Source organism: Siniperca chuatsi, linkage group LG5, assembly GCF_020085105.1.
Source record: "Siniperca chuatsi isolate FFG_IHB_CAS linkage group LG5, ASM2008510v1, whole genome shotgun sequence".
NCBI classification, from domain to species: domain Eukaryota; kingdom Metazoa; phylum Chordata; class Actinopteri; order Centrarchiformes; family Sinipercidae; genus Siniperca; species Siniperca chuatsi.
The window spans coordinates 27,050,997-27,077,924 of NC_058046.1; the positions used below are offsets into that span (position 1 = coordinate 27,050,997).

Sequence of the window (26,928 nt, forward strand, 5' to 3'; positions counted from 1 at the left end):
TGTTAAAATTAGTCCACCATTGCCATCTTAAACATTAAAGTGATGTACATATTAATGCAAAAATAATTCTAATCCAATAATATACCAATATCTGATACGGGCCATTCTGCATAATGAGTACTTTTACTTTTGGTACTTTAAGTAAATTTTGATGCTAATACTTTGTTTTTTTCTTAAGTAAAATTTGAATGCATGAAACAAGAGTATTTCTACGCAGTGGTATTGCTACTTTTACTTAAGTACAACATCCGAGTACTTCTTCCACCTCTGGTCATGTATCTATGATATGTGCGTTGTTTCTTTTTGATGTGAACATAAATATGTTGTCTAAACGTCATCCTAGAGTTTACTAATTGATTATAATGTGATTTGTTGCATTATACCACAATGGTATATGGTAATGGTATGGTAATAATGGTATACCACAAACAATACTACAAATCTGAATTTGTTAGCTTTGTTGGTAAAATGACACATTATCCTAATTTATACCATATTTCTTTAGATGACCTGTCTGACTTGGCTTTTGAACCACAGCACTGCTAACATGGGCCCTTTGCTTCAGAGTTCATTTAACTAACCGGGGGGTCAGAGGGTCGAAGGTCTTTTTTATTTTGTGAAATACTGGATATTTTCACATTTTCAGGCCCATAAATAGAAAAATCACTCTCATGTCCACACTAAGGCTATAATCTGTGATGTGAGGTCACAAGTAGACATTGCCTCATTTTGTGTAACAAACCAAAAAGGCGGCGAACCACTGATTTAACTGGCACTGACAGCTGGGACCAGTCTGGCCCCTGTGGTTTAAATGGACCAGAACCACCACTGGGGAAACTGACCTGTGCATGAAACAAAAAGGAAGGATCACTGACTAGCTAAATGTATGACTTAACTGTGAATTTGTGTCTTTATATCAGTGGTAAATCAGCAGCCTTCCCTTTTCTTGAGTGCTCTGTGGGGGCAGACAATAAATACAACCATTTTCTGAAAATGGCTCCAAATGGGACTCAGCTAGACAGGACAGAATAAGTGACTCCAGGTGATAACTGTATCACAGGCAACTCCCACACAGGCATGCAGCATTAATACCCCCGCTCCCTTTATCTTGAGAAATGCACTCTATCTTTACATATATACACACATTTTCCCTGGCTATAGAAATGTTCTCAGTTTCCTGTTTTTATAAATAGATACCCCCTCCATCTTTATGAATTAATTTACTCTTTGTAAATACATTCTCCATTTACGCACAAAAAGAAAAACGTGTTTCATTCCTGTCTAAACTGGGGACATTATGTGGTTTCACCTCGTTTGGATGCTGCAAAGCAAAAATGCACCCAGGGCTCGACATTAAGTGGATTTTTTGTAGGGCAAGTGGAAGAGAAATTTACTTTTAAAAGTCATAAACAAAACAAAAAATACCGTGTGTCTTCACGTTATGTGCCACTCATTACTAGGCTATTTAATTAAATTAATGGCGAATTAAAGCGAATGCATTTTTTCCCCACGATACGTCCAACTCAGAATGCCTTGATTGACCAATCAGGAGCCGATCCAAGTATTCCGCAGAATTGGAACTGCTTGCAGTTCAAACATTTTACCTCAGAAGAGCAGTGGCAGCGATGTTCCTTCAGGCTCCGCAGCCTGGCCAAGTGCCGGCGAAAGCACCAAGAAGAATGATAACGTTAGCTAAGCACCAAACTAGAGAATTGTGACCTGCTCTCACTGAATCAGTCGCATTGACCCAAAAATACACTTTGAGATTAGCTAAGCTACAAACATAGCAAACTGGAGAAGGGAGGGAGAGCTAGCTTACCAGCCAAACGCATCTGTCATGTCGTTGGAGTTGAAAACGCTCTCGGACAAAATAATCTGAGCAGGGGAGACCGGGGATGCGCTTGTGTCAACACTTGAACATCTTCCTGTGGCTTGCCACTGACTTTTAAATCACTTTAAGAATGACTGTAATCCACAATAATGAGCTGTCGCTGATACTTTGCTTCATTTATGTTTGGATAAAAGTACTGTTGTTGACACAAATTTGTTCTGCTCCAATAGGCTAAATTATATTATATATGTGTAATTCATCTGGTACGTTTTATTAGACTTAATTTCATGCATTGTTCAGAAACCCTGCCTCCTCTCTGCACATTGGGGCAGTATTAGATGTTACTGTATGAGGTCATATTTATTGAGATTTATACATGCCTTGTATTTACATTCTTCTTCTACAATCTATGAAAGATTAATGGAAAATCATGTAAATGTTTTGAACAATGAAAGGGAAAACGTCAGCTTTTGCCAGATTTGGCCCAGGGGCCCGCTATTTGCTTAGTTTTACTTTTTGTTCTCTGAGGTTTTGTAATTTCTTGCAGTATCTGCTCAATGTCTCATGGCAGAGTGTTCTTTGGGGACAGACCTAACCGTCTTTCCCTGCCTCACCTCATCTGATGTGTTTACTTGTCATTATGGGGTTAGTGGGAACACTTTAGTTAGCTATATACACTACCATTCAAAAGTTTGGAGTCACCTGCCATAAAAGCGTGATTGGGTACAGTCGGATGGCTGAGAGGAATGCTCTATATTTTTGAATGGTCTTTCATGCTTTTAGGTTGTAGAAAGTCTTCCTTACAAATAGGTTTTATTTTGTATGAAGGCTTTGCAAAAAAAGTAATGTACATGGAGAACAAAACGCTGTACAATGGTTCAACCAGACTGACAACTGAAAGGGCAGAAAGAGACAAAGATACCTCTGGGCAACAGTTGGACATCAGCATCGGTAAAAGAAATTGGAAGCTTAGCAATAATATCTGTGCAGATTTAAATAGGAATAGGTTCCTGTTTCAGTGTCAAGTGCACAATAATGGCACTAATAAGCTGGAATTAACAGGCGTGTTGCTATAGCAAAGCTAATCTTAAAACTTCAAAATAGAAATAGTAGGTTAGTCTGGGGTTAGCACTTTTGGAACTGAATCATGAAATAGAAGCTGAACATGCCATGGACTGACAAATCACACTTCAAGCCTATTCCGTCTAACCACTGAGTAGACTGCAAAGGGCCCAAAGAAAAATGGGCTCCCAAAATATTTAGAGCCAAATTTCAAGCACTGTTGTGATTAAAAAATGATCTAGGGTCACTTACGCTTTTCTGGACTGGAAGACAAATTAAAAACCGAAGAGTATTTGGGAGGGTGGGGGGGTTACAACAGTATTCTCCCCTGTCATGCAACACTCTGGGGACATTGACTAAATGGAAGTTTTAATCATTTAATTATTCTAAAACTCTTTCAAATGTAAATAATACATTTGGTGTATAATTACATCTGTGTTAAAATAGCCATTATTAAAGGAAAGTAGAAAAACATCAATATAACAGGTGATTCCAAACCGTTGTGTATATAAGTTAGCTCTAAAGATAAGGCAGCTCTGAAGAACTACAAAATGGCTCAAATAAAAACTACAATAGCCATATAGCATTTCAAATACCGGTCCCTTATGAGAAAAATAAAATAGCAAAAGCAGGTCACCTAGGGGCTCATTGGTTGAACAGTCATTGGTATCGTAGCATTGCCTATTCTAAATGAATATGAAAATGATTTGTTGAGGTGAAAACATTATTTTTTTCCACTTTAATAAAATTCATAAATTGAATCATTTATATGTTAACACTGTTTCGCAAACAAAATGTTAAATTATTGTCATTTTTACCCGGACAAGTGATTTTTGTGTCCGGACAAGTGAGAGGTAAATGCACTTGTCCGAAGGCCAAGGGTTCTTGGATATACTGAGATTGATCAGTTCATCAGTTTATCAAACAACTAAAGCAGGCCCCACTAGTTACCTACCACAACCAGCGCTGCCGGATATTTGTTAAAAAATGCACCCCTTCACCAGAGCACATAGCTAACTCATTGATGTGCATGATTCTGCAATAAAACAATCATGGGGCCGGTCCGTGCCCTAATGTAAGAAATGCTTAACACACACACAAAACGTGCAGTATCCAGATCTATCTGTACTTACATCTTGCTGGCATATCGATAAATCTGTTTGAGAGTTTTACCATCCTTGACGTGATAGTGAGCAGCTGTAACGAAAGAGTTTCTTTCCCTCGGGGATCAATAAAGTATTTCTGATCTGATCCGATCAGCCGCGCTGGGAGGCCTGTTAATCTTCCACCATGCAGATTAAGCATACATTTGAACATCGTTAGAAATGGTCGATTACATGTAAATAACACAACTGCGACACACAAGTACATTTTGTAAAGTTTATTAAGAAACGTGTTGTTTTTCCCCAAATACCTCTCCACCTGTTCTCTCCCCACTTGTTCATGCCGGTGTCAGTTGTATACCTGAAACAGAACGTGGAGAAGTCCAAGCTGACTTCTGGAGGGGTGGCAGAGGGCTGAACCAAGTGTGGTAGAAGAAGGAGGGGAGTTTTGTTTTGTTAGGACAGAGGAGACTTTTAAAGTCTACCCAAATGATGAAAATTAAGATTAATTGAATATCTGTACATGAATAAAACTTTGCATGTATCTGGTGACATTTTCAGTATTTTTTCATATCGCAATATGCAGTATATTGCAGAGGAAAAAAAAGATATTGCAGTGTCAGTTTTTTCCAATATCGTGCAGCCCTACTTAAACCGTGATGTTTTCTTAGAGAAGACTGTTCAGTGTGGAAGTGTGTATATTTGTGTATCTACCATACTGTTAGCAGCTGCTTAGGACGCAAGTGGATCACTATTATCAGTCCAGTTGTTTTTGATGTGTTCCTCCAGCATTTTTGAATGAAAAGGGGTGTAAAATAGAACTGGATTTGAGGGGAAAAAAATGCCATGTCAAGTGTCATGTCATTTATCATATCACCTCTAAAATGCCTCTCATTTTAGGCTGTGTGTATGTAAGTGCTGCCCGATTTTATTTTGGGCTTCTCATTGCTTCCCCTCTCGTGTTTTCAGTCCACAGTGAACAAAACATTAGAAGAACATTTAAATATAATGCAGTCTAAAACACTGCCATATAAAAGTACAGCCTCCCAAATGATCACAGTTAAATCAGCACTTCACTGACAAGTGTAAACAAAAGCTGAATATGATAGACTTCATAAAGGTAGGATTTATTACAAAGATGTTCTATTGAATTGCAGTAGATTTTACAGTCGTAGTAGTAAACAATACAGTATTGGAGTATGTCATTCCCTCACGTGTTGACATTATTCACCTGTTCAACAGGAAAACCAGCTTTGTCTCAAGTGGAGCTTTCTTTATAGTGTTTAATACATCTCAAAAATATATCTGTATCTTAGTAGTTAGAGTACTTTAGGGTTGAATGAGTGCCAAAACAAATCATTAAATTAGTCAATCCACATATAGTAAATTACTTAGGGTTTTAGTTATTTATTAACTATACAATTTGTTATTTAAATATTTTCAGTTTTTTTTTTTGACTGTTGGTTAAAAATATAAGAAATTTAAATAGATTTTATTTGGATTCTGGTAACTTTTGATTGAATGTTTCATTATTCTTGTCATTTAAAGAGTAAACCATCACTTTCACAATTTATTCTGTTCTTTTACCAACTTCACATTTTTGCCCTGAGCCTCAGTTTTAGGAACGTGAACCAGCTTGTGTGACCCTTAAACATGCGGAGCCATGGGGATGCTGCACTGAAATATATTTTACGCCCCAGTGAGAATGCAGCTATTGAGAAACGCCAGACTTATGAGGGAAAACAAGAGCAGATGTCCAAATCTAGACCCTTATTACTCTTTATGAGTAATAAGGGTCACGGAGAGCCTCTCAGGCCATTTCTCCAAATATCAACCCATTTTCCTCCATCACAGGCCTCTCAGATGTTGTTAAATGCGTCTGAGTGTGTGTGTGTTGTGTTTATGGGTGTATTTGTATGTACACTTGCTTTTCTATCATTATGAGGACCAGGTTGTTGTAACAACAATAGGAAGTTGAAGGCAACCCCCAAAGTTCGCGCAACTAGTTTAGGGTTGCATGTTAGATTTAATTTGAAGATTAATTTATATTAAATTATGGTCGGAGCTACAGTAATTCGTTTGGTTAAAGGACGGCCTTCCAACACATTAATGCATTATGTATTTGTAACTGTGAACTTACACCATTCAACATGTAACCATTCAAGTATTTGTACATGTGTATTTGAATGCAGAGTCATATATTTATATCTTGTCTTTTGTACATCTGTGTCTCAGTGTGTCTATTTGTGTGTGCGTGTGTGAGCGTGTACGTATGTTATGATGAGACTATCTGTTGTTATAATAATAGTTATTTTAGAGGGAGCACAGTAATGACTGTATTGCCTTCACCTTGTCAAAATAGAGCCATAGTGTTTTTGTCTATTAAGGTAAATACACCTTGTACACATTCTTCTATGCTTGCAGGGCACACAAACATAGACATAAACACACATGCACGCGCACACACACACACACACACATGCAAGGATTAAAGCCACCAGGACTATAATACTCACCTTTTATTGCCCTGGCAAAACACACATCATCAGCACCCTTCAGATCCAGCCTCATATCGCACACAACTCACATACTTCAACTCATACTACAAAATATAACACATATAGTTGTTATGTGTGCATGCAAGGGTGACTCAGTGTGTGTGAGCAACTACATCTGTGTGCATGTGATGGAGGGGAGGCTCATTGAACTCGTCAAGCTCCATCACTAGCCGGATGTAAAGAAACATTTCATGTCATTTCCGGCCTTTTGGTTGACTATCACGTTCATTCGCTGTCCTGTCGCAGATCTCTCTAACAAACGAGAGTAATCGTGTAATCACTACACTCTCACGTCAACATGTCAACAGTCAGGGACAAAAAAAACTGTCCTGTGGTTTGAGCAGCACAGTAACTCTGCACTTGTCCTTACTGAACTACTCAGATGAGTCATCCATGTGTTTTGTATTAGCCTAGTTGCTGGTCAGTCGTTACCTAGCTACTTAAGTTTTTGCAGTTTTCCAGAAAACTTAAGCTGCTGTTGCTGCTGCTGGTTCTAATTTTTTTGGGGCATTTTTTGGCAGTCGACAAAGACTTTTAGGTGCAGTTTCCACCACCTGTTGGACTGCAGTGTGTTGGGACCTACCCAGATTTGCATCCAGTGCTGGAAAACCAAGACAGATGTCATCAGGTTTTCAATTTGGCTAATAGAGATGCATATGTGGTTAAGTCTAGTGAATGTGTTTTAGGGTCATATTTAGCGATATTAGACACATTTAATGAGTGTAAATGGAGCCTAAGCTGACGCTGTTTTTAGTTTTGTCCTCCTTCCTCTAGCCCAGCCTCACCGGTTTAGCTGTATCTGTATCTCCATCTTTCCCTTTCTCTCTGTCTGTCACTATCAGTTTCTTGCACTTGCGCCTGTCATATACTGTAGTATTTCTCCCTTACATCTGTTCACCCCCTTTGCACACAAACTTCTTTTGACTGTCCAAACACAAACTCTTCTTTCACACACCCGGGCTTCCTCTCACTTTGACCATCCATGTCTTTGACTGTCTGTCTTGCTCTCTCACACACAGTCTCTCTCTCTCTCTGTGTGTGTGTGTGTGTGTCACTTGCTCATGCACATACTGTGTTCCACTCCAATTTAGAGCTGCTTTCCATTAACATGTGTTTTGTCCATCCCTGCAGGCTCTGCTCTGCTACACTAGTTGATTTACAGCTCTTATCAAATACATATTGCCAAGTGAGTGAGACGTGCAACCTTTCATTTGCACGCCGCCACCCTGCAAATTCGACACGCTACATTAACAAGAAAAATGACTGCTGCTATGCATGGAGAGAAAGAGAGAGAGAGAGAGAGAGAGAGAGACCATCTGTGTGGGCTAGAGAGCAAGGGAGAGTATGTACGTTTGAAGGTGTGGAATTTATGGCTGCAAGTGTATGTAGGTTCAACAGCGACGTAGTGTGTGTTTGTGAAAGGGAGGTCTAAATGGCCGTATCTACCATCAGTGTGTCCCGGGTTCCCACCAAGGGACACAGGGTGCCAGTGGGGCATTGAATGTGCGAAGAGAAAATTAAAATTCATTGGAGAAGTCCTATTTTTAACTGATCTGGGTGCAGTCCAAAAGCATAAAATGCCCTGCATGTGTACATTTTCACTCGTACATTTATCAAAATTTAAAAACTGATAAATTGAAAGAGCTTTTATTATGTTGGCCATACAAAACATTGGTGTCTAATTTACATGGCCATGGGGAATTTGCTCCCTAAATGCTGCATTAGTTTGGTAGTTGTGTGAAAGCTAGACAGTGAGAACTTTATTTAATCTGTCGCTGAAATAACCTACATTTGCTAATAAGCCAAAACTTACTTGGTTTGTAAATAAAATCACTTCTTTGTTTGCATGACAATGAACTTCACCAGCAAACTTTCTTGCAGTAATAGATACAGCGACTTTACCGCCAGCTACTCTAAAGATCACTCTCTCTCTCTTAGATAGTCCCTTTTTATACAAATACATCATTAACCTTCCCATTACTGCTGCGGGTTTTCCCAGTAGCTAGAAGCCGGCGAGAGTGAAACCAATATTTGAATTAGGATACTGTGTTCCTGTACAGTAGCTAAAGGCCAATGTGTCCTACCTGTATTTTCCTGCCTGGAATAATCATTTGCAATTTGGTTTACATTCTAACTAGTCTACACAGAGGTAATAGTTTTTATAAAATAACTTTTTTCTTTATCTTCCCTCTATTGAATTACAAGATATTTAAATGTTAAAACAGCCTTTTTTTTCAGCTTTTATTTTTGACATTATCCAATAGATCCTGAACAATTTCCATAAGAGGTGAAAGCATTTTCTCAACCCATTAATTTTTCTTGATTGTCCTCAGTGACCTATGCTTCTACATGAAGTACAGTACAACCAATCTGCAATGACTAAAGCAGCATTCAGGTTAAACACATTGTACAAGAGCACACCAGCAGTGGTTTTAGTGTCAGAGAAAAAGGTGTTGCAAATATGTTTCCTCTGCAAGCCCTGCTGCTCTGCTTTCTCTTTCTCTCTCTCTCATAACACACACACACACACACACACACAAGCTATGGTATTACTACTGTTAAGTGTTTCCCTTAGTTTAAACTTCACCCTAATCACTAACAATTAACCTAAACTAATATCCACCTCCACAACCTATACCTTATGTTGGCACTTTATTTGATAGTGACAGTGTAGGTGATAGGAAATGAGGGGAGAGAGAGAGGAGCGAGGACATGCAACAAAGGTTTCCACCTGGACCAGAACCAGGGATGCTACGACAACATGGTCAGGACACTAAGTCCTAACTCTAAATTAACCCCTAGACGCACTGCTATAGGCGCAGCCGCTTCAAAAACGGCAAAACAGCTAGTGCGCCTGTGGAGTGGGGCTGCGTGCGCCCCCTGCTCCGCTGTCCAGCAGTTAGCCTATTTACTGGCTTAGTAAACGGCATTATACTCACCAGAGAGATTCACCTGGCTGCTCAAGCAACAGGAAGAAAGTGGTAAAGTAGAAAAGCCTGCCTATTGCTTGATTTGATTGACGAGTGGTGCGACTCCGCGCCTTGCACTGAAAAGTTGAGAATATTGAAACTTTTCTGTGCGTCTAAAAGCCAGGCGGGCCCTACCATAGGAAAACAATGGTTTTGCTGGTGACGCGTTTCTAGCGGTGTGATCGCCCCTTAAGGAAGTATTTGGTATTGAAATGTCCACACTGGCGGATTTTCTCATCTTTCAAAACATCTAACAATAATTTGTCCTTTATAACCTTAGAATCTTGTCACTGTCTTCCTCCGATAATTTCTGCCTTTCTCATTCTGCCCTCTGCAGTCCATGCAAGTCTCTATGTGTAAGCAAAGTTAAGTGTGTGTGAGTGTGTGTGTGTGTGTGTGTGTGTGTGTGTGTGTGTGTGTGTGTGTGTTCGTATCATGTTATTGGGACAAAAATCTGTTGCTAGGGTTAATACTTGTTTTTTGGAAAAGATTAGGTTTAGATTAAAGTAAATGTGTGTGAGATGGACAGTGACTTGGTGTATAACAATGGCTTACACTCAAACACACACACACAGACACACAAACATGCTGACTGGTGTAATTCATGCCCAATTAATTGCTGTTTCTCCTGAGGTATTTGGTGATCCACAGCTCTTAGTGAGCTTGCAGGTTAATAGATGATATCCTACTATGCGCACGCACACACACACACACACACACACACACACACACACACATGCGCACACACGAATAATAGCTTAGCATATTCACAGATCATGATGTAAATAGATGGTGGCATTATTCACTGTTTACACACACACACATTTCCACATATATACATACAGTAGATAGATACACATACTTCACACTCAGACAACTAAACTGCATTCTGTGTCAATTGTGTAGCAACTAATGGCCTCATTACTTCTGGCATGCACATGTAAAAGACACACACATTGTGAGAAATACATGGCATCAGATTTGCAAATATAAAATAAAATGTGCTATATACCTACACACACACACTCTTTTTCTGCAATTAAATCCACTGGCTCACCCTGTGGATATACAAAAACATGTTCACACACACACACACACACACACACACACACACACACACACACACACCTCGGCTTCAGGTACATACCTGTCACCCCACTGCACCATCTGTCCCACCTCCCCTATTAAGAGTCCAGCAAAGACTGACTTGATTTATGGCAGTGTGTGTGTGTGTGTGTGTGTGTGTGTGTGTTTACCTAAGACTATACTTATAAGCTATGTGAGTACAGTATGTGTGCACGAGCAAATGGATACAATTGTGTGTGTGAGTGGGTGCATGATGTATGACATGTTCAGTCAGACTCAGAACCCTAAATGGCTCCTTATCCATTCAACTCTCCTTTATTTAATGACAACTGGAGATTCACAGCGAGAAGAAAGAGAAAGACATCAAATGAGGCACAGAAAGATGAAACAGAAAGAAAGAGGCAGGAACATAGAAGAAGAATTGCAAAGAGAGTGAGAATGACAGATGCTGGTCTCAGATTTAAGGTCTCATCAGCATTCTCCACATACCTTGACCCTATCACCAGAACCTTTTTTATATGAATTCAAAATACCTCAATGCTGCTGCCACTCATATAGTGACACTACTCTGTCAGAAACATACTTTAACCACGTATCTTTTTTTATTAATAGGCTACATTTCATTTGTTGATAGTAAAATTTTGCATCATGTAGAAATATTACTTATTTAAGTGGTTCAAAAGTATATGACAACAGTTATTTTGTGTGTGTTTCAAATGATCTTGTTCTGCAGAGCATACCTTATCGAGGTCAAGATCGTTTGTTTTTCCCACCTAGTAGTCACACAACTACCAATACGATGGACAGACGAAACCAACAAAGAGAACAAACATGTGAATTTCATGTGGGAAGTTCATCGTCAAGTAGTTTAAACCTAAAAGTGTAGCGCAAGAACGTTCAGTAAATTGAGACTAATAAAGAACAAACAGTACTCTGCCGTGTGCCAGGACAAATATCCGAGTTTGGCAATGCCCTCTATGCTGCCAGTTTGTTGAGGAACTAGACTTTAGAGGACTCAGGCTGGGCCATGAGTTGCACCAGCATGATGCCATGTGGTTGGAATACATTTCACAAATTTTTAAGATGATAATTTCCTTCCTTCCTAGTTTTCTTTCTTGGCAGAAAAAGGCTTGTTGGACTTTAACATCCAGCTGTCAGAATGCTATTGATTGTGATGTGCTTATGAATTGCTTGGTTATGTTACAAAATACTCTATAGTTAAATCAAGAGAAAATGTTTTGTCTGTTTGCTGGCATGTTCATGGTTTTGATTGGGTGATAGAAAATTAATCCAAGGTAGTAGAGGAAAATGGTATAGAGTCTGTAGTATTCTGATGTTTTGGAACTGCATTAGAGAGATGAGGTGGTACAGTGATTTTTATTTTTATTTTTGTGTGTGTGTGTGTGTGTGTGTCTGTGTGTGTGCATTGTGTCCCCAAACAGTGATATGTACAGTTGAGACAGTGAATGCAGTGGTCCCAGGGGGAATGTTTGTGAAGTGTCTGAAAGGTATTTGTGGTAATGATATATAGATAGGTGTGATCTCATGTCGTTGGCTCCCAAGTTGGCTGCCATCACCTCTTCTTAAGAAAAGCAAGAGTTGAACATCAAAACATATATAACTTTAGGCAGATTTGTCAAAAAAATATATTATTCTGCTATTCTGATCAATTTTGTATTTTACTTTGGTTTTATAAAAACTAAAATCCAAAAAAAGACCCTCACTAGCAGTGATGTATGGAAGGTGTCCCATAAATTGTTTTCTGTGTTGTTTTGCACTTATTGGTATCAGTGTAAAGCCTGTAGTATTAATTAATAATTGTCTTCATGTTCCCTCATTCCCTAGTCAAACATTTTCTGCACGCTCAGATAGGAGACAGTTTCAGCTTTCACTTAAAGTACAAATACAGTCCAAAAACTGCCACATTAAACATTAATTGATTTTAAAAAAATGGTCAACCCTCAATTTCTGAGGGTCTGAACGAGTGTGTTCTTGTGTTCATCCATTGGTGTTAGTACATACTTTGTCTGTTAATGCAGATTTTTATAATTGGTGTTAGTACATAGGCTACTTTGTCTATTAATGCAGGTTTATGTGTTTGTGTTGTATGAAATGACAAATGGATGTGGGCTCACATTGTAATTTAGCATAAGGTGCTACCCATGGAGTGATTGAGAGGCATAGAAAGAAGGAAGATGTGTACTGCCTGCTTTGTCACGTTTCAGAAAGGCAGGGATTGTGTGATAGCAATGGAGCAGAAAAGATAAAGACTTCAGACAAGAAAGTGAGAGTATCAGTCAAGGAGCCATGTAACATTTTGACATGTTACATGCACTATTGAAAAAAACTGCAAATTTGAGTTCATGACTAGCCTGGGAACCAGACAAATCTGCCGCGCTCATGTTTCATTTGCTCTGGCAGATACGTCTGGCCCCTCTTCCATTCAAACAGATTTCCACCCGTCCTGGATTTGGTCGGGCCAATCACAGCCATTTATCTAATAGGGGGCAGCTGACAGAGTAGCGTTACCGGTCCAGATTTGAAGTCACACGCCGCATGTTTGGCTGCTCTGATTGGTTGATACAGTGCAAGGCACCAGGCTCCTGAAACTCAGACCAAACTGTCAAACTAGGCAGTGCTGATCAAATATGACTCAAGATTCTGTTACTGCATTGCCTATTTCCGTCCTCAAATGGTTTCAGAAATACATTTTGGTGTACTGCTGTAATTTGAGAATGTTTGTGACCAGGGTGCCTTTTTTTTTTCCTGCTTGAAAACAGACCAAGCACCACCTCATATTATAAAAAGAACTGAAACCCAGCATACAGACTTTTACTTCCTGTATGCTAAATGTCAAATAATAAGAGTAAAATAATTGTTGACAAAGTATCTAGCTGACCTATGATACAGTATCTTGTTAGGCCACCCTGCCACCCATCACTCCTGCCTTTTTTTTTTCTCACCATCCATCTCTTCCAGCCTCCTGCCTCACAACTTCCTTACCCTCCTCTCATCCAGCCTTTGTGATGTATGGCTACTTTTATACACGCCTTACTGTTTTCTTGTTTCTCTTTGCTGACGACGCTGTAGAGGATGTAGGTGTCTTCACACCTACATGTGTCCCTCTGTTTGATTCCCCCTTTGTGTCAGTGTGTGCATGTATCTGTGTATGTTTGACTGTATGTTAAGCATGCAGGAGCTGGTGACATCTTACTGTGTGTGTGTGTGTGTGTGTGTGTGTGTGTGTGTGGCGCAGGTGTATATTTTGTGGATTTGTGCTGCAGGTGCATTATGGTTGTGTGTGTGTGCTAACTTCAGTGCGTGCATGTCTCTGTGTGTCCACATTTTGTGTGTATATGTGTGTGTGTGTGTGTGTGTGTATATGCATGTTTGTACCTGTATATCTCTGGTGGTCCTACAGATAGCTGATACAAATTACATCCCAGCATCAGCCATCTATCTCTGTATGAATGTGTGTGTGTGTGTGTGCGTGCATGTGTGCCATCCCTACATGACCATTCCCAGTGAAAATTACTTTTCTTCGCTACGCTTGACGTTTCTCTCCACTTTTTTTTCCCCCCTCTCATCCTCCCTTCAGGTTTGTTCTGTGCCTCGATACTGTAAGACTTATTTACATTCACAGCCAGGCTGAATCCCCCAGGAGTCCCACAGTCGTCCAGCGTGTTGCCTTGACAGAGACAAGCGATGCTTTGTGCGGCGAGCCTGTCCTGGATCTCTCCCGTTTTGGCTCAGTTTGTCTTTTTCTCTTTCTGGGGCGCAGTCTTCTCTCGCTTTTTCTCTCTCTCGCTCTGTCTGTGTGTTTACTGAGTAACTCAGACATTACATCAGCCATACGTGTTAATGTCTCAGTTGGTTTAACGAAACTCTTTTGTAGCTTTATTTATCTTTGTATTATTATCAACAAATCCCCCAAAGAGACAAAACACTAACAAAGAATTTGTCCTGCTAACCAGTATCTTATGCCTCCGTGTAACAGAACTCCACTGTTGTCCAAAAAGTATTAAAAATGAAAAAAGGCCCATACTGTTGCATTTGGGAGACATATTCCTTCATTATTATGAAAAAAGGCATGTGTAGTTTCTTTGTCTCAGCTAACTAAGTGGAGCTACTCTCCGGTTTAAAAAATACAGTCGTGGTTTTGTTTCAGAATAAACCACAGGGCCATGATCATTGCAATGAAGGAGTATGACAATGTAATCATATGTTTAGGCTGTGCCTACACAGACAATACTCATCAGAAACATGATTTCATTGTTGTTTTTTGGTTTCTTCAGGAGAATGGTCAATAATAAGAGTTGTAAAAATGACTTTATGGCTCTTTAAATGACCTTGTTGTTATTATCGTCACTCCAGGAAGAGTAGTTGCTACCTTGGTTCTGGCTAATGGGGAATCCAAACAAATAAATAAGACCATAAAGGAGAAAAGAAAAACAAGGCTAGCATGTTTCTTGCCCCATTTGAATTATTGCGTACAACGTTTTCATAACCAACAAAAATGACAGCCAAAACTTCGAAAAGTGACCCAAGTTGTAAGGAATTCTCAGCTCTTTATACATGTAAGCTCTCAAAAATTTGACCTAAAAAAATTGAATCGTGACTTTAGCAAGATATTTTCAGTGTGGCTTTTCACACAAAGACATCACTCCTGGAAAAATGCATGTAGTAACTCAACCAAACTGTGTGAGCCTATCACACAGTTGGAATGTCCAGTCGAGAGCTCATTTCCATCAAAATGGAAATGGTCCAACTAGCCAATCAACCATTTGTCACAACCATCATTGTGTCTTGATTGTATGGCCTTGGACCCTCCTGTACTGATGTACTTAATGTAGTGCATTCCCTGCAAATCCATGAGGGATTGTTTGCCAGAAATTCCAAAATCTTATTGGATGTTAAGCTCCTGTGTTGTTAAGCTTCCTCTCTTTTCTTCATTTTTGCCTCACTCTCATCCTTTCTTGCTCTCCTGTCTCAGTTTTTTGTACTTGTCAATTACCTGATCTGCCCATTTCATTCATTTTAATCTGTTTTTGTGTGTCATTCTTTATTTTAATCTCTCTGGGTGCATGTTTAAATGTCTGGCTGTTTAAATGTTATTTATTTAGCTTTTTGTGATATTTCATTAAAATGCATTAAATGTGCATTCTGCTTCTGTCATAAATTGACTTTATGCAGACATTATCACTTTGAAGACATAAAAAACAATATTACCAGCAAGAATTCAATACTAAACAAGACAAGAGTAAACCCCCCCCCCACTTAACAGCATGTGTGTGTGTTTTTTAATGCCTGTTTGTAAAATTGTTTTATATTACAACACATTTATGATGTTTGTTGTCTAATTCTATATAGTGATAACCTCAAAAAGGAGTGTAAATGATTTGTGCGTGTATTGTCTAATTTAACTTGAACCTTTTCATTCACAAAGTGAGAAAAACACCAAAGCTCATACTCTTCCAGGTTTGCTAACTCTTGCAGGCTCTCACACTCCCCTAAAACATGTCATGCCATATCCGATATATATATATATATATATATATATATATATATATATATATATATATATATATATATATATATATATAATGTTACCTAAGGTTAGCTTGGGTTGTTGTAACATTTTCTAGAATCATACAGTTAGATACTGACTGTGCTCAATGCCACTGCTCTCCAGATTTTGCACTAATCAAACTGAGTACATTTTAACATCGGAGAGCCTCAGGCTTTTGCTGAGTGTGAGAACGTAGCAGCAACGTTATCAGACACATCAGTTTATCTCTGATTGAAATGCTATGTCACTGGTGTGCTGTAACATACTGTATGAGCAAAACTGTCAACATTAAGGAGCACTTGATCTGGTATACTGAGCACGTTGACTGTACTGGCTACTGTGTCTGTTTACTTAAAGTTCATGATAGCAGCAACCCCAACCATAACCATGCTCCAACCTATTCCTATATGGAAAAATATACATGGTAACTATACATACTATACACTGCACTCATTTTCACCAGGATTGATTAATTTTTCTACATGCAAAAGCATATATAATCAGAATACAGTTAAAGGGTATTTAAAAGCCCTGCAACCTGTATCCTTGTATTGTATTACTAGCTGTTTTTAGGTCTGAGATTTTTGTATCTATTTAGGTCGTTCCTGTGTCTGTCCATCTGCCTCTACTCTCCTCTTCCAAAACTTCAAGACCCAGAAACACCAATGACAGTAAAATGATGGCCCAGTAATTGCAGTGGTGCTGGGTTTGGTCCTGGGATACCATCCGTCTCCAGGCAGCCAAACTACTTTTCAGGAAGCAACCACTGGAACTGATTTACCTCCGAATTTATTCGAGGCACCACTCTGCTTCCTTCTCTTCATTTTTATTCTTTCTTTCATTTCATCTCCTATTTTTTGGGTTCTCATCCTTTTCAATCTTGATTTAGCGTTACCCTCTTTTTCTGTTTAACCTCCATCGCTCTATTTCTCTGTTTTAAATTTGATTTTCAGACTTTAGTTTTCCTATTGGATAAGTGGTAAAGTTGGTTTACAGCTCAATTATAGCTGCTGAGACTGCCATGCTCTTTACTTTAACTAATTAAGCTGTAGATTCTAGGTATAAAATCATTTTGACATTGTTTGTGTGTTTAAGGTGAGGTTTTGTATGTGGCGAATAAAGAAAAACCTTAAAAGAATAGAAATAACGTGTAAATGGAATAAAAATGTGTACATATGTTTGCATGCATGTGTGACATATTTTAAGGTATGTGTAAACATTGGATAAAAAAGGTGGATGGTGGATGTGTGCAGGCTCTAATATAAAACAGTTGGATGGTGTTTTAGATTTTATTACTGTGTGTGTGTGTGTGTGTGTGTGTGTGTGTGTGGGGTAAAGTTTGAGGCTCATCCTTTGGAGAGGCTGATGGGATGTTAGGTTCCATTTTAGGAGGCAGCCATGCTTATAAATCGCTTGATGTTGTTTTGCTGCAGCAGAGGGGAAACATGCACAAGAGATGAAAAGCATTTGAAAATGAAGAAAAAATGAATGACAAAAGGTGAAAGTGGGTTGATTTAAAAAAAAAAAAAAAAATGTCCCTTTCTCTCCCTTTCTCCACCTGAGTGATTGTGGCTTGCTGGTGTTTTCGATTGTGCAGAGAAGCACATCTTTCTTTCCTTGTCGGTTTCCCCCTCAGAATGCTTTCTTAAATCGCCAGATCAGAGCGCAGACATCTAAAAGTTTTTGTGGCACAGATGACTGAACAAAGAAATAATTTCTGGACCAAATAATTTCCCCCCAAGTGAAAAGTTTGTCTCTGCTTTGGGTTCCCTATCAAAGAAAGGAAAATTATTTTATTTCACAGGCTAAGATTATGAACACCATCAAATGGGTGAAAGAGGGGAAAAAAACATTGTTCGTTTTTTTGGAACTATCCTTTGCTGGCACTACATTGTGCTGATTATAGTATTTATGCACAGAAACACGTATTTCATAGGCCCAGATGATTTTAGTAGAAATATGTGGAAAGGTGTTGCTTGTTTGTTATTTAGTTGAGTTGTGTTGAGACATCTTTTCAGACATTGGGTTGCCATGTATCAAAATGTGATCTGTATCATAGCCAAGTTAAGAAATATTCAGTCTTGCCCTTGTGTCTACAGCTGGTATTTACGTCTTGTTATCTGCATTCTGTCCATGCAGGTGACTTTTGTTGTTTCCAGTCCTAATCTCATCATTTTTAGTCCAGATCCTGTTTCAGTCACATCCCACATACAGTCTTACAGAGCTTCTGCCCAAACAACCTGTGTATGTCCAAACACAATACGATACTTGAATGGTAAGTTCCAGTAGTTGTAGTAGCTGTAGTGCTTCTTACAAAGGTTAAAGCAGCATGTGCTTGGCAGTGTCCACCGTTAGTATGCTATGGAAAACTAAAGCTACCCCTGCCTGTCACTGCTTAAAGGAAAATTACAGTTAAATACCACTTGGGTCTCATTTCCATAGTTTTGACCATCATTTCTATCTTCTATCTTATCTTTCTGTATTACTCCCCAAAGTAATTGCTGAGATCAGGGAACACAGCGACATTGTGACAACTCAGTGTGACAAGGCAACAAACATGAGTGGTCAGACAGTCACAAAGGTTGTAAACAAGTGAACGCAACCGTAATGTGAATAATATTTTTTTCTGTGAAGTGAGGAATTAAGTACAATGAGTTGAAGTTGAACTAGGAAGTCTACTGACTATACTGACTGACTGTAATGGATGTTTACAACTGACATCTTGGGTAATAATTTTACTGTCGTTTTTATTTTTTCTTTCACAAAAGTTTGGCCAACGTGTATGATCGTCTGGCTGCTCACGTGTCCTGCCATGCTTGCAGGGTCCACAATTAACACACGTTAGTGCTAAATGCGGGTAAGTTTTGAGTTTGGCGGAGAAATAAATTGGGGTTACTGGCCACGTGACCGGTAAATAATTTGGAATCACAGCGTAGGGCCAGGTTTATCGCTGTGTTGTTGGTTTTTTTAATGTGTACCCTCACTGTCCACCGTACCTATCGTGACGTCAGCGAATCAAATCAAACCAGCTTAAATCTCTAATCGTGACTCCGAGGTAGGCTATATTTCAAACTTTTACAAAGTTTCCAAATCTAGTGACTGTCAAAGCTCCAGCGGACTCTCTGTGTTTCCAGCGCAGACACAGAGCAGCTGCTCATGGCTGGTTAGCTCTGTCTACCGACTCTATATGGCTGTACACTGAGCAGTGGTCAGCGTCTCACCGAAGAAATTAACACCTGCCCAGCACCAAATGCGTGTAGATAGTCCGTTTGGCGAGTAAATCTCGGAAGGCTATCCGCCACACTGGCGGTTAAATGTTTGTACCAAAATAGTCGTGTAATAAACTATGCTGAGAGTCTCTACACACACACACTGTCTACAGTATGTGTTTAAAATTGACCGTCTCGAGTGCTCCTAGTTTCGTGGCACGGTTTACCGTGCGGGACACCAGATATCTCCGCTAAACTATCACTGTTTTCACTTGTTTATTTTTTATCACTGTCTGCTGCTGCAACCCGCTATCACGTCAAAGCGTGTACTGCACACGCCGGTCCACCATGGCAGTGTCACGTTTTCAACACGTTCTCATTCCATTAGCAATGATAAATATGCAACGTCCAGTTAGACTTTCAAAATAAAGCTTGCTGAGAAACATTTCAAGTGACGGTCGCAGTTTGTTTAGATTTAGGCACCAAAACTACTTGGTTAGGTTTAGGAAAAGATCCTGGTTTGGGTTAAAATAACCACTTCAATCAACGTTGACAATTGGTTTTACACTTTTATGTTTGATCCTTAAGTTGAGTTTTGAGATCAAGACTTCTTGAGTAGTATTCAGGCTTGAATTGATTAACCGTTGATCAATATATTAAAATAATTTTGCTTCAAATTTTGCTCTGGCTTCTTCTTTAAGTTTGTATTCCCATTATACCCTAGCATACATAAGTAAACTACATACATAGTGTATGCAAGTAGCTAACGAGGGAGCCATCTCGCTTCCTTCTCATCTCTGTTGAGAGTTCCACATGCGCAGTACCGATCGGGCAGGATGTTCACGGATGTAGCGAGACCGCCAATCATATCTTTCACAAATCAATGTTCTCATGTGAGTTCCGACCACGCTTAGTAGCTTTTCAAAACATCTGGCTATTGACATTCACAAGTAGGGAAGGGCTCTACTGAAAATATGTCTCTGTGAACCCTGAAAAGTAAATTTGACAATGAAAACCTTCAGTTTAATCCTGCCTGGACTGGCAAGTATTTGTTTATTTTACCAAAAACTAAAAAAAAAAGTTTTAAATAGACTGCTGAAAATGTCTGGCCCATCTGCATTTCCTGGTTTTAAAATCTGGCCCAATTGAATTTGTAATTGAATAGCCCTGCCTTATAATCTCATTGAAATGTACTGAAACGTATATATGAAATGTATATGTGGCACATTTATTATTTTGGCAGGTAAAAAATATGCTTTGTCGGTGGATTTCTTTCGTCTACCAGTCCCATTGGCTGGCGAGTCAAAAGGTTATTGCCAACACACCTGTCTGCTCTGAGTGCAGCCACCGTCACTCTCTCTCTCACCCACACACTCACTACGCACTGCCCTGTTCCTTAAAGGAGCCATGCTACTCTTACAACAACTAGGGAGGAAAAGTTAGGAAAGAGCGGGTGAGTAGGTGATGATGGACTGTGAATGGGCTCAGATGTCCCCTGACACTTGTATGACACCAGAATCCTTTAACCGTGGAATGCAAGCAATGGACAGTTGACTAGATTTGACTGGGCTAAATTGCAAGAATATGTGACACAGGCATCTGCTGAGAAGAAGTGTCCATAAATGCAAGCAACAGGCCTATGGCACATCAGTCATGTGGTACTGTGGCTCCAATTAGGGCTGAAACCATTCCTCGGGTAACTCGATTACTAAAAATCATGGATGCAAATTATTTGCATCGAAGCTTCGTTTAATCCATCTAATTACATACAGCACACTGCGTTTCGCAAGGATGATTATCACTGTCACACAACGCGCTTATGCTGTGTGTGATCAGTGACGGTTCAGAGCGTCTTTGGTGTGATTTGACAGCACAGATTACAAAGCGGTGGAAGAGAGAGAAAATGGCGAGGGGCACAGAGAAGAGACAGGCCAGAGAAAGCGACAGAAAGTGTCTCTGTCTAGTGTGTCTGTTGTAAAATTGAACTAGCCTTCCATAATAGCATGACGTCTACGCTTCAGCGTCTCAGCAGAAAGCATAACGTTACAGTCTACACATCCAGTCCACAGAGCGGACCCGACACAAGGTATATGAAGGCTAGTAAAGAATGTAGGCTACATTACGTATGCTATATTCAATGACGAACAACATAAATCAATATGGTGGCTAGTTATGGTGTCACTAAGTTAGCTAGGTTTTGCTCAAGAAAATAACCGCAGAAAATATAATGCTGCAGTCAGTTTGTGAAAGTCTGAGCTCGTTTCATTTATTATTATTATCATTATTATTATTAGTCACAGTTCCTGTCCACTCGTTTATGCCTCCTACAAATGCCACAAAGAAGACAGTAAAAGGCTTACGTTATGCCTGAGCTGTAGTTAGTTGATATATATATATATATATATATATATATATATATATATATACACCTTTTTCTTAATTTTTATAAAAAAGCAGAAGGTGTTTTGTTTTTGAATTTCAGAACAAACCCAAAATGTAGTATGGCACCTAAATGCCCGAAATGGGTTTAGTTTTGACATAATTTAACCAATAAAAATGTAAATTTTTCAAAAAATTAAACCAATTAATTGTTCATTTTAAGAGACCTGTCTTATTTTCTCTTTCGCAAATTTACTATTGCTCTTTCATAAAGCAAAAGTATTTCTTATCCGATTACTTGATTCATGGATGGAATAATCGGTAGAATACTCGATTACTAAAATAATCGATAGCTGCAGTCCTAGCTCCAATAAGCCATTTTCCTGTAGTCTCCTTCTGTGTGACCAACCAATATTACATAACCAATATAATACAGGCATGTAGGTTTTCAGCAAGTTCAACAAGTATGTTCGTTAATACTTTCCACACACAGTGATGCCGTGTCTACATGCTGTAATGATGTTTTCATCCCACGAGCAGATCATTTTTAACTAGACACACTGAGTGATTTACATTTACACCTTAGTGCTTCTGGCTGAGAGCCAGTCATATTTAATGCGTAGGCTGCTGAGTGTGTTTCCACCTTACATTAACCTTTTTGTTTTCTTATTGAGAGAGATTTTTCGGGTACTGACAGCATTTTTTTACATCACATGTAAATGAGCCCTAAGTGGCTATTGGCAACTGTGATTTGCCTGGGAAAAGCTCTCTTTGTAGTTGTTCATCAAACCCGTCTTAACAAGATGCCTGGATTATAGCGAATGCTATCTCATTCCTGTGGGCTGTGTTTCTATATAATTGTGTATTCTGCACCACATTTGTTCGGGTCTATGGAATAATTATGTGACCTCTGCTCACCTGTCTAGGTGTAGGACTGTGTCTACTGCAAGAATATTATTTGTATGGTATGTCAAGGTCTGACTACATAATATGCACCTTACTTATATGTATTGAAGTTATGTAACCAATAGTTTTGAAAGTTTATATGATTTCCCTTTACTTAGAAATTATAGAAACTGTTCCAGTGAAAAATGTGTGATTATACAATAATGAAAACATACTTCTTAGATTCTGTTTCTGCCAATAGCTCCTCCTAAATGTTACACACTGGACCTTTAAGAAAAAATAGAGATGGAGCAAGAATGATTAATGGACAGTGACACACAGTTAATTTATTCAAAACAAAAAATCTCAAAATGAAATTTATCCTGAAATGTATCCATAAAGACAAAACCTCAGTAGGCTTATAAAAGCAAACGAAGAACTTGAAAAAAATGACCAGCATTGACAACCTATTTATTTATTTATTTAATTCTTAATTGACAGATACTATCTAGGCAACCTAAATAGAAACTCATAGTGAGTGTAAGGACAAGAGTCCATGCAGGGTTTATCATAAAATGTTAAGACTGTAGTCTGACCATTTTGCAAAATAAATAATGCTGCCTAGATATGATTTTCTGTAACATATTTTCAGTGTATCTGCAAAACGTTCACTGTTTTAAAATAGATATTCTTTTAATAATGTAGCTGTGTAATAAAATTTATTTATATAGCACCAATTCATAACAGAAGTTAGCTCATTGCACTGTAAGTATTGTTAATGTGCGGTTGAGGTTACAAAACTCACATGACGTATAGCAAAACGTTGTGATCTTGCTTAAATTAGAAAAAAATGTCAACAATGACTACTACTACTGCTAATTGTGAAATATTGTTTGACTGAAGTGTGTTTTTACAATTTTCTGCAAGATAAAATTACTGTTTTTCTCAATGGAGTTCTTTAGTGCAACATTTAGAGGCTGTCACTTACAGCAGTTGTTCCCAACCTTTTTTGTCAGATATACCCCCATAGCCCTATCAGATGGGCCTAAATAGCCCTTGGATAGATGGGATGGCTTTATGATATTGTTCAATTTTATTTTTCAGAAGTTTTGGCCAAGTTTGCAATTGTACTACTGCCATTTGGAGTGACAGAAACTGGTTGTTTCAACCATTTACAATATCTTTACTTTTAGCTTTTTGCTATATTTTTAAATAGACTTTCTGCTGTCTTAATCAACTTGCAATTGACTCAGGTTAGTGAAAAGCTGAGGCATGTCTTGCACAAACTACCATAGTTAAGTTATTGTGACAATAACAATAAAGATTACCATCACACAAATTTGTAATCTTGTGTTGATTTTTCTCCTTAAACAAAAATATGTGGATATATATCATCAATTTCTGTTTTCAAATTAGCTTAGCTGCACAATTTTTCCATGTACCAATGGTTGGGAATCAGGTTTACAGGACCAAAGGTAGAAAATAGCTGAATCATAGCATAAATGCCAAAGAACTGAAAATGTTGCTATTTGAATGGTGTCTGTAGCTAAATGGATCCAGGAGTAGCAGAAATGGAGTTTATTGAAGACAGACAGACAGGAAGTGTGAGGGATGGACAGAGAGAGAGAGAGAGAGAGAGAGAGAGAGAGAGAGAGAGATAGGACAGGGAGACAGAAAGAGACAAGAGAGACAGTAAGGCCGAGAGAGACAGAAAGCGGTAGGTGTGTGTGTGTCATTAGCTCATGTCCATCAGCTGTGACTCCCCTGAGAGCCAAGGTTGCCATGGTGATGCTAACTGCTGTGTGTAACTTCTGATTGAATGAGTTCATTTCATAGACATTTTAGCTGAGGCGCACCTTTCATATTCCTGCTTCAAGCTCAAAGACCGTAACTCCTATTGCCAAAGTTAAAGTATCCTAAGAGAGAGGAAAACCTGCTGCAGAGGCTGTGTGAGATTTGTGTGTGTAGTGTCAAAATGTTGGAATGAGAGCAGGTTAGAAATGTCCCTTTTTATGCCTCCCTCCTTAAAAGTTAATATGCAGTTGGCTGTCACTGCTGTCACTTTTGAAGCTGACTGTGGCAACTGAGTGAGTTTGTTTGACTCCATAGTTACATGTTTGCGACCGGCACACATTTTCCTACGTTTTGATGTATAAATTATGCATGAAGAGTGAAAATTGCGGGAATGACAGCAAGTTGAAGAGAAGAGTTAACTTTTTTTTTTTTTTACAGATCCTCTGCACTCTGACAGTTTGGTCCCTCACTCTAGCTCTGAACATTCCTCAGAGCGTTGTAATATTAGAATATGGTAACACAAACATAAGCATTACGCTTCTTTTTACATATATAGCAGTATATACTTGTTTTCAGATACAAGACGGGCCACTATACACACATTTAGTTCCACAACTATTTATTAATCTGTAGAAATATAAATGTGCAAAACACAGCATTTGTGTGCTTCAGCGGGAGGCATGGAACGAGGGCTGCTGCTGGTCGCAGGAGTAAACGCACTGGTCTGCAGCCTGCAGTTCACTTTACCCATACGTTTCATCTAAAAAACACAGTGGGAAAAAAACCAAACCTTGTGTCTCACTGCAACGACGTTAACAAGATATAATTTTGTAAGATCGATTTTAGCCAACCCTTGTCTTAAGGAACACCACGATGCTACACCATTAATGTTAGCGGTTAGCATGTAGCTAATGTTAGCTTTTGGTTAGGGTAGCAATAGCATGACTGACTGTCCATCCGGTGTCTTCCACCACTGCTTCAACAGCGCAGTAGCTGAACCGCTGCGCCAGAGAAGGCTGGCCTGTTGCCCAGCAACGCATCGATCCAGACGGTCAAACCACTGCTGCTCCGGCTGGCTGGAGGACTGAACATTTCATGAATTTTGAACTGTGATTGTGTAAAAAGTATGAAAGATATGAAAAAGTTGAATTAATATGAAAAAGTCCCAAGGATTGTGAACGTTTTAAAATTTTAATGGATTTTCTATGTGAATGCATGTATTAGTGGGAAGAGCTTGAATATGAGTGAGTTCGAAGGTTGTTTTCATTGACTGCCCTTCAAACATATTCATATTCAAACAAAGTTGAATATTTTTAAAGGGACTTGAAAAGTTGAATAATACCCAGAATGTACAGAAGATTGTGGAACATGTTTGAATGGAGTTTCTAGCTGAAAGTATGAATGAATAGATAAGAGTTCACAAAGCTTGAAAAAGTGTGAAAATGAGGACATTTTGAATAGGGAAAATTGGGAAAATTTCCTGGAAAACATTGAATATTTTGGAAAGTATGAAAGTTATCACAAATCTGAATAATAGCTCACCATTCCTAATTGAGCTGAATATTTAGATTTTTGAAATAAGTTTCTATGTTGAAAAATGTGGAAGGAGTTAAGTACTGAAAAACGCGGTGGAACAATATAGAATTTCTTTGTAGAAGAACACGCTGCTTTCAGCATTCACACCCAACAAATAATGTTTGGGTGGCGTTCCGTACATCAGGCCATGCTCATTCGGGTATTTTTGAGATGTTCCCTCGGATTGCTAGTGCTGGAATGATGATTTATCTTGAGGTTCCACAATTTTGCCGTCTATTCAATCAGAGATCGATCTTTTAATATATGCCTTTTCCCGTGGATGCGTGAAGCTTTAACCCTGTTAGGGCTTGTTTCCATATAGCCTAGCATTGTCTTTCCGGCAGAGAAGCCCTGGAGTGAAGCTTGTGCAGTGAGAGAGAAGAACGCTGTGTATGGGTTTTGTTTCTAAGACAAGCAGATTGACATTAGCTATTTAGCTAAAAAGAGGAAAAAAAAATGAGGCTGGGATGTAGCCAGTTTCCCCCGAGCTGCAGCGGGACCCCAGCCACCAGTGTTAGTTGCTCCCCTCCAGGAGAAGCTTTCTCCGGCCACGAAGTGCAGCGAGTTGGGCTCCGATTTGGCTGCTTTCACGTGTTGTGCTGCTAGCTTGATGCTCTGAGCTAAAAACAGCACATAGATGTGCCGAACGTAATTTGATTTAAAGGGTCAATTCATAATGTAAACATGAATATTTTTAATAATGCACCAGGTTAGATGGTTCCTTGAACAATTTACAGCATTAGTTCTCTGAGAATCTCTTTCATATCCAAAATTGGTATTGTTACTAAAATATCCCTAACCGAATTGATATCGAATCGATTTGGGAAAGCTCTAATAAAACCTCTTAAAGCCCACCAAACAATAGCATTTGGTCAGTAAGCGGACACACAGCTTTTGCTGTTTCATGA

At 38.9% G+C, this 26,928-nt stretch overlaps 1 long non-coding RNA gene across 1 annotated transcript in view; it reads left to right on the top strand.

The window, feature by feature from the left end:
• LOC122875830 overlaps positions 1–26,928 on the top strand; it is a 75,213-nt gene that overhangs the window by 1,210 nt on the left and 47,075 nt on the right. The gene's annotated exons all lie outside the window — the stretch shown is intronic.